This window comes from Colobus angolensis, unplaced genomic scaffold, assembly GCF_000951035.1.
Source record: "Colobus angolensis palliatus isolate OR3802 unplaced genomic scaffold, Cang.pa_1.0 Scaffold41, whole genome shotgun sequence".
NCBI lineage: Eukaryota > Metazoa > Chordata > Mammalia > Primates > Cercopithecidae > Colobus > Colobus angolensis.
The window spans coordinates 7,573,809-7,587,088 of NW_012117488.1; the positions used below are offsets into that span (position 1 = coordinate 7,573,809).

The following is a 13,280-nucleotide window of genomic DNA, read 5'->3' on the forward strand; positions in this document are numbered from 1 at the left end:
GTTCTAAAGGAGCCCCGAGCGGGACCAAGGCAAACGGGGAGGGGGGTGTGGCGCGGGAACACTCGAGCAGTGTCTTCAGTAAACCCCCAGAAGAGGCAGCGGCCCCTTCGTTGATCACTCTTGTGTACAAGACCTCCTGACTCCGAGGGGGCAGAGGATTCCCCGCGTCCTTGGTTCCTCCCAACCATCGCCGGCCCCAGGCGCCCGCGCCTCTCGGTACGTCGTGCACCCCCGGCCGCAGCAGGCGAATGGTCTGGCCCATCGGTAGCCGCCACCCGCTTGGGCAGCGACAGCTGTTCCAGGCGCTCCGTGTCGAGCACCGGAGTCCCGAGCCGTGGCTGCCACTGGCGGTGGGCGGGCGGAGGAGAGCACCGGACCACCAGCGCAGGCTGCCGAGTCCGGGCGGCCGCCCGCGTGGAAGCCGCGAGACGCGGGAACAGCTGGGGGACTCCCCGCAGCGGGGACGCGAGGACCCGGGCTGGGCTTTCCTCACCCTGGTGAGTACCTGCTGCCGCCATCCTCCCCCGACCACCTTCCATGTCCCCACGCCCCCAGAGGCTCCACCCCGCCCCTCTTTCTGTGCCCCCATCCCCGGACTGTCACTGCTCTGGGGACACCGTCCCCGCTGGGAGCCGCGGAACCGGGAGCTGCTGCGTTCGTGCAAATGATTCAGCACCATTCATGCGCTGAGAGGTTTGGGCAGAATGGGGGAGGGAGAGGGCGGAGGGGACGGGGTCAGTTGCCGCGATCTCAGCTCAGTTTTTAGGCTCCAGATGGGAGACTCGGGCGGGTGGGGTCGGGTTGGGTGAACGAGGAGGCTCCCTGCTGGTTTATTCTGTAATTCCGTCGTTTTCCCACATCTTGGTATAAGCCTCCGCGAGTACGCGGGGCATTCTTGAAAGTGTGTCAGGTTAATGCCGTTTTCAAACATGCGAGTGAAGTCTAGGGCCCTTGTAGATGTCTCTCACTTTCTACATGTCTTGCTCTATTGGATGCCTGACTCATGCCATCATCCTCTTTTATCACATCGCAGCGTTCCCTCAACTGATGTGAAAGTTGCCTTATATTCTGGATGGGTTTGATTGAACCTGCCATAGAAAGAAAAGATTTATGAGAGGTAGGAAATAGTACCTTCATAACCTAGGCACTTATTTTTGTATATCATATTTTATTAAGTTATCATAATCCAGAACCAAATGTGTAAACTGAGGAGCAGGGAAGTTAAATTGCATTCTCAAGGTCACAGAACAGGAATTCGAATACAGGTTTTCCTGACTCTATAGTCCATGGACTTTCCACTGTATTAATGAAGTGTGTCCAAATGTGTGTGTGTGTGTGTGTGTGTGTATATGCTCTATTATATACATATATACATATATATGATCTATTAGATATTAAACATATAATTAATTGAGGAGTAATCTCAACAGCAACAGCAACCTGTAAACTTTATGCATATGCAATTATTGCTCCTTCAATATGAAAGAAAGATGTTTGAATCATGTGAAAACATCTATTTTCTTAGAAAGCATATGGCAAAAAATATGTGAACAACACTACATAGGAGAGTGAGGTCATAACGGGAGATGTTCAGCAAATTTTTGGCAGTGATATGTGGTGGATGCTCAAGTGTTGGAGATGTCGATTAAAAAATAAGAACTCTGGAAATCTTTTTCTTTCTTAAATGTTAGGGAGACATTTACAGTTGTAATAGTCAATTAGTTCATGAGGTATGCGACTGAACTGCACCCCACAATAGGGTGACAGGTGAACCCATACTAAGATAGTGTTATTTGATTCATTACAACTCTGTGATTTTGCATAACAGGTGATAACTGCATTTTACAGACTAAGGAACAAAATTCAGAGAAGGTTCAAGACCACTCAGTAAGCCATGGAATTTGGACAAGCCTTGATTCTTAGTTCAGAAATATGAGTGTTGTAGTAAAATGTAGTTCTTATATTGTGGGAAACTGAATTAGTTTGTTGTCACCCTGCCCATCAGAGTCAACAATTATATTGGCCTTCTATGCTTCTTCTGTAAAAATAATGGATGCTAGGTCTTTCTTTGCCTGTTGATGGGTTCTTTGACTTGCTTTCATTAGTGACTTACAGGTTTCTCTTAAGAAATGCATCTCTTGTTTATGTCTCAGGAGGCAGGTTGCTATAGTACAGATGCTCATTATCTCTAAATACTCACATAGTATTGATGGTAGGCAGGAACAGAGTCATCTTTGTCATTTCTAAAGTATTGAACCATTTACATTGGAGAATTCTTTTTCAAGTTAATAGGGATATTGATAAAGTCCACTGCCTAAATAAGGACATAAAATGGAGGCATAAATTTATATTTGTTGTTCAAACAAGAGTATTAGAAGTGGGGTCTTGTGAAGAGTCATAAGTTTGATTCCTAAAAGGTGATTTCATTTTGCTCTTTACATGGCTATAACCTATATCCTGAAAATCTTGCAATCCAATCTGTTTAATCCTAAGGGGAACAGCAGAACTGGTATGAATGAATAAGCAAAAATGCAACACAATACCACTGCTATTAAAAAAAAAAAGGAAAGTGCATGTCCTGGTGATGGATGGTCAGCAGCAACATTTTAAAACAGAGGCAGCACATTTTACTTAGATGACATCACTGAGGGTATGAATATAATACCAGCTTGGCTTTAGAACTACTCTCTCTCCTCTCTCTGTTTGTCCAGTGACTACAGTCTGCAAACCATCTAAATTCCACACTTCAAGGAACTTAAAGTCTGGCAGGGGAAATTTTTACTTACATATGAGTAATTAACAAATAATTTAGAATTGGCTTCATACCAGAAAAAGGTGTTGCAGACCTAACTGCTATAGCAATACCTTAAGAGAAAGGAGAAATAGTAGAGCCTTGGATGATCAGAGGATCAGGAAGGTCTTCATGGGTTGAAGTGAGTTAAATCAGTCTCAGAGATTGGGAGGATTCTGATAGGCAAAGAGAATGCCAAATAAAGGTTCAGCTAAGAAGTGCCCATCTACTGTTTGGATACATGGTGAAAGGTCATGAAGAAACTTGAATGTCAGACAGTGAGATCTGTTTCTGATCTGTTAATCATTTCTCTTTCGTACATTCTCCATATCCTTTGCCCCGAGTCCCCTTCCAGGAAATGGTCTGTTTCCTGGGTACTAAAAGGATTGTCAACTAAACCCAGAAAAAGTTTTCTGTGCAAGTACAATTTTTCCTCTTCCAAAGGAATTTGCCTTTTAGCTCTGACCCCCATTAGAGAATTATGAACAATTTGGAAACTATAAGAATATAAAAAGGAAAAAAACACCCTCATAATCTCACCAACTAAAGACACTCACTATTCATTTTTGACATGTTTCTTTCCACTTTTTTCATGTGTAGTTTTAATTTTGGTATCTATATTACTTTTATATTATTTTAAAATTTAAAATTCTATAACTTTAGTTTTCATTTAATTACAGTTGGGCTTAATTCTAGGTTTAAAGTGCCTAAAAGCAGGCTTAAAAATGCCTACATAAATTTTCCATTTGGTAGATGTATTATTCCATATTGTTGTCACTATTGATGACATCATAATAAACAATTATTGATGATAATAATAGCACTATGATGAACATCTTTGTGCATATGCTCTTTTTTGTGTTTTGAATATTAGTTCCTTAGCACAGAGTCTCAGAAATAAAATTTCTGGGTTAAAGGCTATGAGGTCTTGAAGTTGCACTTTTTTAAGCAAGTTTTGAAACTACTGAGTTCTTATATTAGGCCATTCTTGCATTGCTATAAATAAATACCTGAAACTAGGTAATTTATAAGAAAAGAGGTTTATTTGGCTCACAGTTCTGCAGGCTGTACTGGAAGCATAGCAGCATCTGCTTCTGGGGAGGCCTTAGAAAGCTTCCAACCATGTTGAAGGGGAAGGGGGACCAGGCACATCACATAGCAGAAAGCAGGAGCAAGAGAGAGAGTGAGGGGGTGGTGCCACACACCTTAAATGACCAGATCTTGTGAGAACTCAGAGTGAGTGCTCACTTATCACCAAAGGGATGTGCTAAGCCATTCATGATGGATATGTCCCCAGGATTCAAATATTTGCCACCAGGCCCCACCTCCAACACTGGGGAATAAAATTCAACATGAGATTTGGATGGGGACCCATATCCAAACTATATCAATTCCCCATGTTCACTTTGGAACACTTATATGTTGATTATAGAATATTTGCGTATTAATAATTAATAACACCCAATCTTGTCTGGGGCTCCTCAGATTATACTCTTTCAAGCAACTTCTTTTGATTAGACTAAGGACTGATTAAATCATGGGGACTGGAAGAAAGGCAGGCAGTTCGTGTTACTGAGGAGAGAAGATACTAAGCTGGAGAACAGGCTTGGTGGGAGTGAGTAAGAGTTTATAGTCAGAGAAGGAGAATATGTGATAATGTGATAGACTACTTTCTGGTCCCAGTGTTGTATTTGTGGACTTCAGCTATAAACCTCTGCATTCCCTCACCCACAACACACATATCTATCTACTTCAAATTTCAGCTTCTTCCATCCTCCTGTATCAGATTCCCAGTCTCCAGCTTCGGGGTCCTGATATTGCAAGGCACAGCTGTGAGCTCACTTTTGCACTCCAATTTGGGGAATTCACAAAGGTGAGAGCAGGAATTTGGGAACTCTGCTTAGGTCTGAGCAGAAGTCCTGGGTACAAGGTATAAGGTATGAGGGAGGGACACTTGACAGACATTAAAGACCTCTCCTGCCTCCCCTGTACATTTGCCAGAGATGACCTTTGAGCACAGTGGTTGTCAGATGCATAAAGTTCCCAACATCTCTTCTCAGCATTCAGATGCTTCTCCTCCCCTTGTTCCCAGTATCCTTCCACCAGAGGAAATTCCCCTCATGGAGGAGAGGGACTGCGCTTCAGTTTCCTCTATCCATTTTAGGGATACAGGGCCCTACTTTCTTGCAATGAGAAGGGCTGGGGCCCACTGTTGGACAGGTACTTTGGGCTCCTGACTTGCTCCTCTAGGTTCTCACGTGAGCTTCCTCACTGTCCTGCCTCTACTCTCTTTCAAGGCTGGGAATCCATTGAGGTCACAAGACTGGGAATCCATTGAGGTAGGCAGGCCATTAAGTGTCTATGAGAGCCAGTGGAAGCAGAGCCAAGGCGGATGCATGTGCCTGAGGGCACAACTAGGGAACAGAGAGGCAGGTTCTTATGCTATGCTATCCGTCTTGAGAGACTTGAAACAATGAGAACAAAAGCATCACATTATAAACCAAAAAGAGGATTCCCACCCCACTTTTCAGGTCCTGAAAGAGGATTTCTGATAGAAGCTGGACATTAACATAGGCAGAGTACTTTAGGCAGAATTTGTTCTGTGTTTAGTTGAAACCTATTATTAAAAAGTTTGTAAGCTCTTAGAAGGTGGTAAATCTGTCTCCATTTCTCTCAGGCATTATCTGTCAAAGTTGAAGTGAGCTTAGCAAACATTTTTCCAGGAGTTAAGTTAAGGTAGAAAAGTTAAATAAGCTTGACTATTCTCCGCTAATCTTTATTTCTGTTATTTCCCATTTGACATTTATCTGTTAACACACTTCTGCCCATAGTACACACAGTAGTTGACAGAGCCAAAGTATTGGAATTGTTTTGGCTCTGGGAAGGTGAGTGATAAGTAAAATTTCCCCTTTTGACTTTCACTTTTTACTTGCAAGCAACTAGTTGGCTTATGTTTTCTTTGAAGGTTTAGAGTTAAGTAGTCCAGCGTTCACTGGGTCTTCTCTGTGGCTGATCCAAAGGTCTCTGATCCTTTCTTTTGAAATTGGTGAGATTGTTGGTCTACTGGGCATATGGAACCATCCACATTGTTTGCTTTTTCTTTTTCTTTTTTTAATTATACGTGCAGATTTGTTACTCGTCATTTACATTAGGTATATCTCCTAATGCTATCCCTCCCCCCTCCCCCCACCTCACAATCTTTGCTTTTTCTAAATTGTGCTGTAGCACCTGAACTTTCTAACTTCTGTGTTATTTTTGTCTTTCTGCTTAGTTATGTGTAATGGAACAGTATATTTGACAAAGGATTGTTTAGAACATTTTCATCTCTCTTACCCCCTATTTTGCAGAGTGTGAGCTGGCACCATGTCTAATTCAACATAATGGCAGTAGCTGTTTTTATAAACATTTTCCTCCCTCTTCCATTAGTGTGTATGTACTGAATTTGGCTTTTTAAAGTAAATTGAGCATTTTTAGATTTGGAAGGTGGCTCAGCAGTAATCTAGGCAGCAGCTTCAAGATCATTTCAATGCTATTTGTTGGATTGGAATTTTCAGGATGCTTAGATATACCTCCAAGGTAGGACTTTTTTTGTTTTGTAAGTGAAATGACTCCTCTTAAACTTTATTGTGTAAAATCTACTTTAATTGATGTAGTCCTAACACTATGTCATAATGTAAAATGTTGGTAGAAAAAGTTAGCATCTTTGGGTTTAATTTGAATGATTGCATTCGATGGGAAAATTGTCATGTGTGTTTTGTCACTACTATTATTTAAAAATCTATTTTTTTCAAGGTACTTAACAAATAAAATCTATGATCATGTGTGATATTCATAGTGATTGTTGAAAATCAGGACAGTAATTTTAGCACACATCTTAGTCTATATTTAGAATCAGTCAGTCTGCAGTTAACAAACAAATACGTGCTAGTTGTTTTATGGAGAGAAAAGCTAGAAACTAAATATTTCCAAAAAAAAAAAAACCTGAATACTTTCTATAACCAGTTTTAATATTTATGAAACCAGATGGGGACATTTTCATTTATCTTTAGGTTTGATCACATCCAAGATGATAATTTTTTTAGCATCTTTTAAATCTAGAATTTTAAAGATTAGCAGATAATATTTCCACCATTTTTACAATGTGAAAAATGGAGCTAGAGAGAAAAAGCAAGACAGAATTAGCATGCAGAATCATAAAGAGATTTGAAATTGGTCTATAGCTGCCTGTTTTAGATACTAATTTTGACAGTAGATGCTAGTATTTGCTGTCATATGTAAATACAAGGACAACATTTACTGGTTTATTAGTCCCTTTGTTTTTTTTTTTCTTTTGGAGTATTTGAGGAAAAAGTATCTTCTCATGTTAACTGAATTTTTTAAAAACTAATCTGTGATGCCTATTTCCAGTTTACATCAGCTTCCCCCTTAGTTAGTACATATACTTTTCAACCCATTATTTTTCTGGAAAATATAAACAAGTTGTTTCTGGAACTTGCCACAATAATGATAGGGAAATAGACAAATAGTAAGGAAAATTTGAAAGGGAGGGATCAGTGCTTCTCAAAATTAAGTGAACTATATATATATATATGTGCAAAAAACCTTTTCACTTGTCAAAAATCAGTGCCAAATGAGCATTTTTGGCAGAAAGAACATTTACTGCTACATATGTTATGGGGTTGACATTTCAGAATAAGAGGCATTTTCTTTTTTAAACATTTATCTTGAGTATATAATATGCATTAAGACCTATTTTCATCCTTAGGATTAAAAGTGAATATGATTTTTCATGCTAGTAGGGCATATCCTTCCGTATTGTACTTAAGAGTGTATCTGTGAATTTTGTTCTTAGAACCTACAAGGACTGAGAATAACATAAACATAGGATGTGTGAAGGTCCTCAAGTGTAGCTTCTACTGTGAATAAAATTAAGCAAATACACTCAGCAATATCTGTAAATAGAGTGATTTAAATCTCCAAGTAAAATTACCTGATAATATAGTTCAAGAGTGTGAAAATCTTAGTATTTATGTAATTATTTGGATGATTGTAGGCATTCCACAAAGGCAGATTTTTCTTCCAGTAAATATTTTGCAGCATTATTTTTAATATATATATTTTTTCTTTTTTTGAGACAAGGTCTGCCTCTGTCACCTAGACTGGAGTGCAGTGGTGTGATAATGGTTCGCTGCAGTCTTAAATTCCTGGGCTCAAGCGATCCTCCCACCTCAGCCCTGTGAGTAGCTGGGAATACAGGTGTACCACCATGCCCAGCTAGTTTTTGTATTTTTTAATAAACACAGGGTTTTGCCATATCGCCCAAGCTGGTCTCAAAGTCCTGAGCTCAAGTGATCCACCAGCCTTAGCATTCCAAAACGCAGGGATTACAGGTGTGAACCACCATGCCTGGCTATATAATTTTTTTACTGTGATAAAAACATCTTAACCATTTTAAAATGTACAGTGCAGTAGTGTACAGTTCACATTGTTGTGAAACAGACCTTCAGAACTTTTTCATCTTGTAAATCTCAAACTCTATACTCGTTAAACAACTCCAGTTTTTACCCACCTCTCCCTAGCCTCACCCTCTACCCCTGGTAACCCCATTCTACTTTATTTTTCTCTGAATTTGACCACTTCAGATACCTCATACAAGTGGAATGATACATACTTGTCTTTTGTAACTGGCTTATTTCACTTAATATAAAATTGTCCTCCAGATTAATCCATGTTGTAGGATATGTCAGAATTTCCTTACTTTTTAAAGCTGAATACTATTCCATTATAAGTATATACCACATTTGTTTATCCATTCATCATCCATGGACAGTTTTGTTGCTTCCACCTGTTGGCTCTTGTGAACACTGCTTCTACGAACATGGGTATGCAAATACCTTTTCAAGACTGTGCTGTTAATTTTTTTCAGATTATACCCTGAAGTGAAATTGCTGGAGCATATGGTAGTTCTATTTTTAATTTTTGAGGAACCTCCATATTGTTTTCTATAGGAGTTGCACCATTTTACTATCACACCAACAGTGCTCAGGTATTGCAATTTCTCTTCAACCTTGCCACTTATTTTATGATATTTTGATTGTAGCTGTCTTAATGGGTGCAGTGTGATATTCATTACAGATTTGATTTGCATTTCTCTTATGATTAGTAATATTGGGCATCTTTTCATTTGCTTGTTGGTCATTTGTATATCCTCTTTCTGTTCAGGGCATTAGCCCATTTTTAAATAGGGTTATTGGAAGTCCTAGCCAGAGCAATCAGGCAAGAGAAAGAAAGAAAAGGCATCCAAATAAGAAATCAAATCATCTCTCCTCATTGATACGATCCAATACCTAGAAAACCCCAAAGACTCTGCCAAAAGGCCCCTGGAACTGATAAACAACTTTTATACAGTTTCAGGATAAAAGACCAATGCACAAAAACCAGTAACATTTCTGTACACCAATAACATACAATCTAAGAGCCAAATCAAGAATGCAATCCCATTTACAGTAGCCACAAAAAAAAAAAAAAATCCCCAACAACAATAATAACAGCAACAACCAAAGCCTAAGAATACATCTAATCAAGGAGGTGAAAGATCTCCGCAAGGACAACTACGAGACACTGCTGAAAGAAATCAGAGACTGCATACCAAAAGGATGACAAAAAAATTCCATGCTCATGGATTAGAATAATCAATAACCAAAGTCATTTTTCACAGAACTGAAAACAAACAAAAAAAACACAAAACTATTTGAAAATTCATAGGGAACCAAAAAAGACCTTGCATAGCTAAAGCAATCCTAAGCAAAAAGAACAAAGCTGGAGGCATCACAATACCTGACTTCAAACTGTAAGACTGTAGTAAACAAAATAGCCATAGTACTGGTACAAAAACGACACATAGACCAGTGAAACAGAATAGAGAATCCAGAAATAAAGCGCAACTGCCATCTCACGCTTTGATACGGTGACTGCCATCTCATCTTTGACAAAGTTGACAAAACTAATATGGAAAAGACTTCCTGTTTCCCTATTCAATAAAAGGTACTGGGATAACTGGCTAGCCATATGCAGAAAAATGAAACTGGACACCTACCCCTCACCGGGTACAAAAACTAGCTCTTTTAAGGATTTAAATATAAGGCCTCACACTATAAAAATCCTGTAAGAAAACCTAGGAAATACCCTTCCCAACACTGCCTTGATAAAGAATTTATGGCTAAGTCCCCAAAAGCAGTTGCAGCAAAAAAAATTTATAAGTGGGACCTAATCAAAGTAAAGAGCTTCTGTACAGCAAAATAAACTATCAACAGAGTAGACAGACAACCTACAGAATGGGAGAAAATGTCTGCAAACTATGTATCTGACAAAGCTATAATATCCAGAATCTAAAGAACGTAAACAATTGAACAAACAAAAAACAGGTAACACCATTAAAAAGTGGGCAAAAGGCCAGGTGCAGTGACTCATGCCTGTAATCCCAGCACTTTGGAGGGCCAAACCAGGTAGATCACGAGGTCAGGAGATTGAGACATTCTGGCCAATATGGTGAAACCCCATCTCTACTAAAAATACAAAAATTAGCTGGGCGTGGTGGGCTCACGCCGCTAGTTTCAGCTACTTGGGAGGCTGAGGCAGGAGGATTGCTTGAATCAATCCGGGAGACGGAGGTTGCAGTGAGCTGAGATCGTGCCACTGCACTCCAGCCTGGAGACAAAGTGAGACTCCATCTCAAAAAAAAAAAAAATTAAAAAAAAAAAAGTGGGCAAAAAACACAAACAGACACTTCTCAAAAGAAGATGGGCAACTGGCTAACAAATATGAAAAAGTGCTTAACATTACTAATCACCAGAGAAATGCAAATCAAAACCACAATGACATACCATCTCGCATCAGTCAGAATGGCAACTAACAAAAAGTCAAAAAACAACAGATGCCAGCAAGGCTGCAGAGAAAAGAGAACCCTTATACACTGCTGGTGAGAAGGTAAATTAGTTCAGCCACTGTGGAAGGCAGTTTGGAGATTTCTCAAATAACTTATAACAGAACTACCATTCGACCCAGCAATCCCATTACTGGATATATATCCAAAAGAAAATAAGTTGTTCTATCAAAAAGATACATGCACTTGTATAATATGTTCATTGCAGCACTATTCACAGTAGCAAAGACATGAAATCAACTGAGGTGCCATCAGTGGTGGATTGCATAAAGAAAATGTGGTACATATACACCATGGAATGCTATGCAGCCATAAAAAGTATGAGATTATATCTTCTGCAGCAACATGGATGCAGCTGGAGGCCATTATCCTAAGCAAATTAACGCAGGAGCAGGAAACCAAATACTGCATGTTCTCACTTATAAGTGGCAGCTAAACACTGGGTACTCATGGACATAAAGATGGCAACAATAGACTCTGGGGATAACTATAGGGCGGTAGGAGGGGGAAGAATGTGGGCTGAAAAACTACTCATTGGGTACTATGCTCACTACCTGTGCGATAGAATCAATTATACCCCAATCCTCAGCATCGTGCAATATACTCAGGTGAGAAACCTGCACATGCACCCCCTGAATCTAAAATAGAAGTTGAAATTATAGAATAAGTAAATAAATAGGGTTCTTTGATTTTTTGTTCTTGAGTTGTAGTTCTTTATATATTATAGGTATCAACTCCTTGTCAGATAATGTTTTACAAACATTTTCTCATTTTGTACATTGCCTTTTCACTCTGTTGATTGTGTCCCTTGGTGCAGAAAATGTTTTAAGGTTGATGTAGTCCCATTTGTTTATTTTTGCTTTTGTTGCCTATGTAGCATTTTGTTATTAGCAGTTTAAAAAAAAATTGTTAGAATTGTTTCAAATTGCTGTTTACTAATTCTGTTCCTCCTTATTTGAAGTCCACAGTATTATCCCTGAGACTGTGTAATGATAATACATGCCATAATTATTTTACAAATTAAAATTGATTTCAATGGAATTTGTCCCTGTGGAAGAGTCACTTTAAAAAAATCTATCCAATGTAGAATTTCTTTGCAGTAACTTAACCAAATGTTAATAGAAATTGTGTTAAACCTATACATTGATTTAAGGAGAATTGCCATCATCACTGTGTTGCTTCTTTCAATCCATGAACATGGCATGTCCCCAAGTATTTAGGTCTTCATTGATTTCTTTCATCAGCATTTTATAATTTTTAAATTTTTTTGTTTTTTCTTTCTTTTTTTTCATGTAAACCTTCCTGCACAATTATAATTGTAATTATATAAATCTTGCACATGTTTTCTTAGATTTATGCCTACATTTTAAATTTTCTTTGGAGCAACTGTAAATGATACTGAATTTTAAATTTTTATTTCCATTTCTTCGTTGTCAAGATGTAGAAATGCAGTTGATTTTTGTGTGTTGATCTTGTGTTCTTCATTTTTTGGTTCTGAGAATTATAGACCTTTTGAGGATTTTTTTAAAATGTAGGCAATCATGTCATCAGAAAATAGAGACAGTTTTATTTCTTTCCAATCTGTATGTCTTCATTTTTCTTGCTTTATTATGATGGCTGGAACTTCCTGTACTATGTTAAATAAAAGTGGTGAGAGTGGACATCCTTGGCTTCTTCTTCTTCTTCTCTCTTTTTTTTTTTTTGAGATGGAGTCTTGCTCTGTTGCCCAGGCTAGAGTGCAGTGGCACAATCTCGGCTCACTGAAACCTCCGCCTCTTGGATTCAAGCAATTCTGCCCTCTCAGCCTCTTGAGTAGCTGGGACACGGGTGCATGCTGCCACTCCTGGCTAATTTTGTATTTTTAATAGAGAGGGGATTTCACCATATTGGTCAGGCTGGTCTTGAACTCCTGACCTCAGGTGATCCACCCGCCTCAGCCTCCCAAAGAGCTGGGATTACAGGCGTGAGCCACTGCGCACGGCTGCCTTCTTCTTAATCATAGAAGGAAATCAATCAGTCTTTCACTATTAAATGTAATGCTAATTGTGTCAGTTTTTTGTACATGCTCTTTATGGGATCAAGAAAGTTTCTCTCTGTCCTTAGTATACTGAGACATTTTATCCTGAATGAATGTTGAATTACATCAAATTTTTTTTTAGTATCAATTGATATGGATGTATGATTTTTCTTTCTTAGCTCATTGATATGGTAATTACATTGATTTACTTTTGAATGTTGAATCAGCCTTGCATACATGAAACAAATCTCACTTTGTCATGACAGCACATACTTATACATATATTATACATACACACATATTAGGTACACACACAGTATATCCACAAATATTGTTAGATTCAGCTTGCAAAATTTTAAGGATTTTTGCTAAGTGAATGAGATATATTGGTCTGCAGTTTCTTTTCTGGGTGCTTCTTTGGCTTTGGTTGTCAGAGTACTATTGATCTCATAAAATGAGTTGGAAAGTGTTTCTTCTTCTATTTTCTGAAAGAGTTTGTATAAAATTGGTGTTAATTCTTCATTGAGTGT

The 13,280-nt window shown here is 38.7% G+C and overlaps 1 protein-coding gene across 1 annotated transcript in view; it reads left to right on the plus strand.

Annotated features, from left to right (window-relative positions):
- The first annotated feature begins 240 nt into the window (after positions 1-240).
- TTLL7 (tubulin tyrosine ligase-like family member 7) overlaps positions 241-13,280 on the plus strand; it is a 132,763-nt gene continuing 119,723 nt past the window's right edge. The window contains exon 1 of the mRNA XM_011956144.1: positions 241-497. The gene's annotated coding sequence lies outside the window, so the exon portion shown is untranslated. The remainder of the gene's footprint in view (positions 498-13,280) is intronic.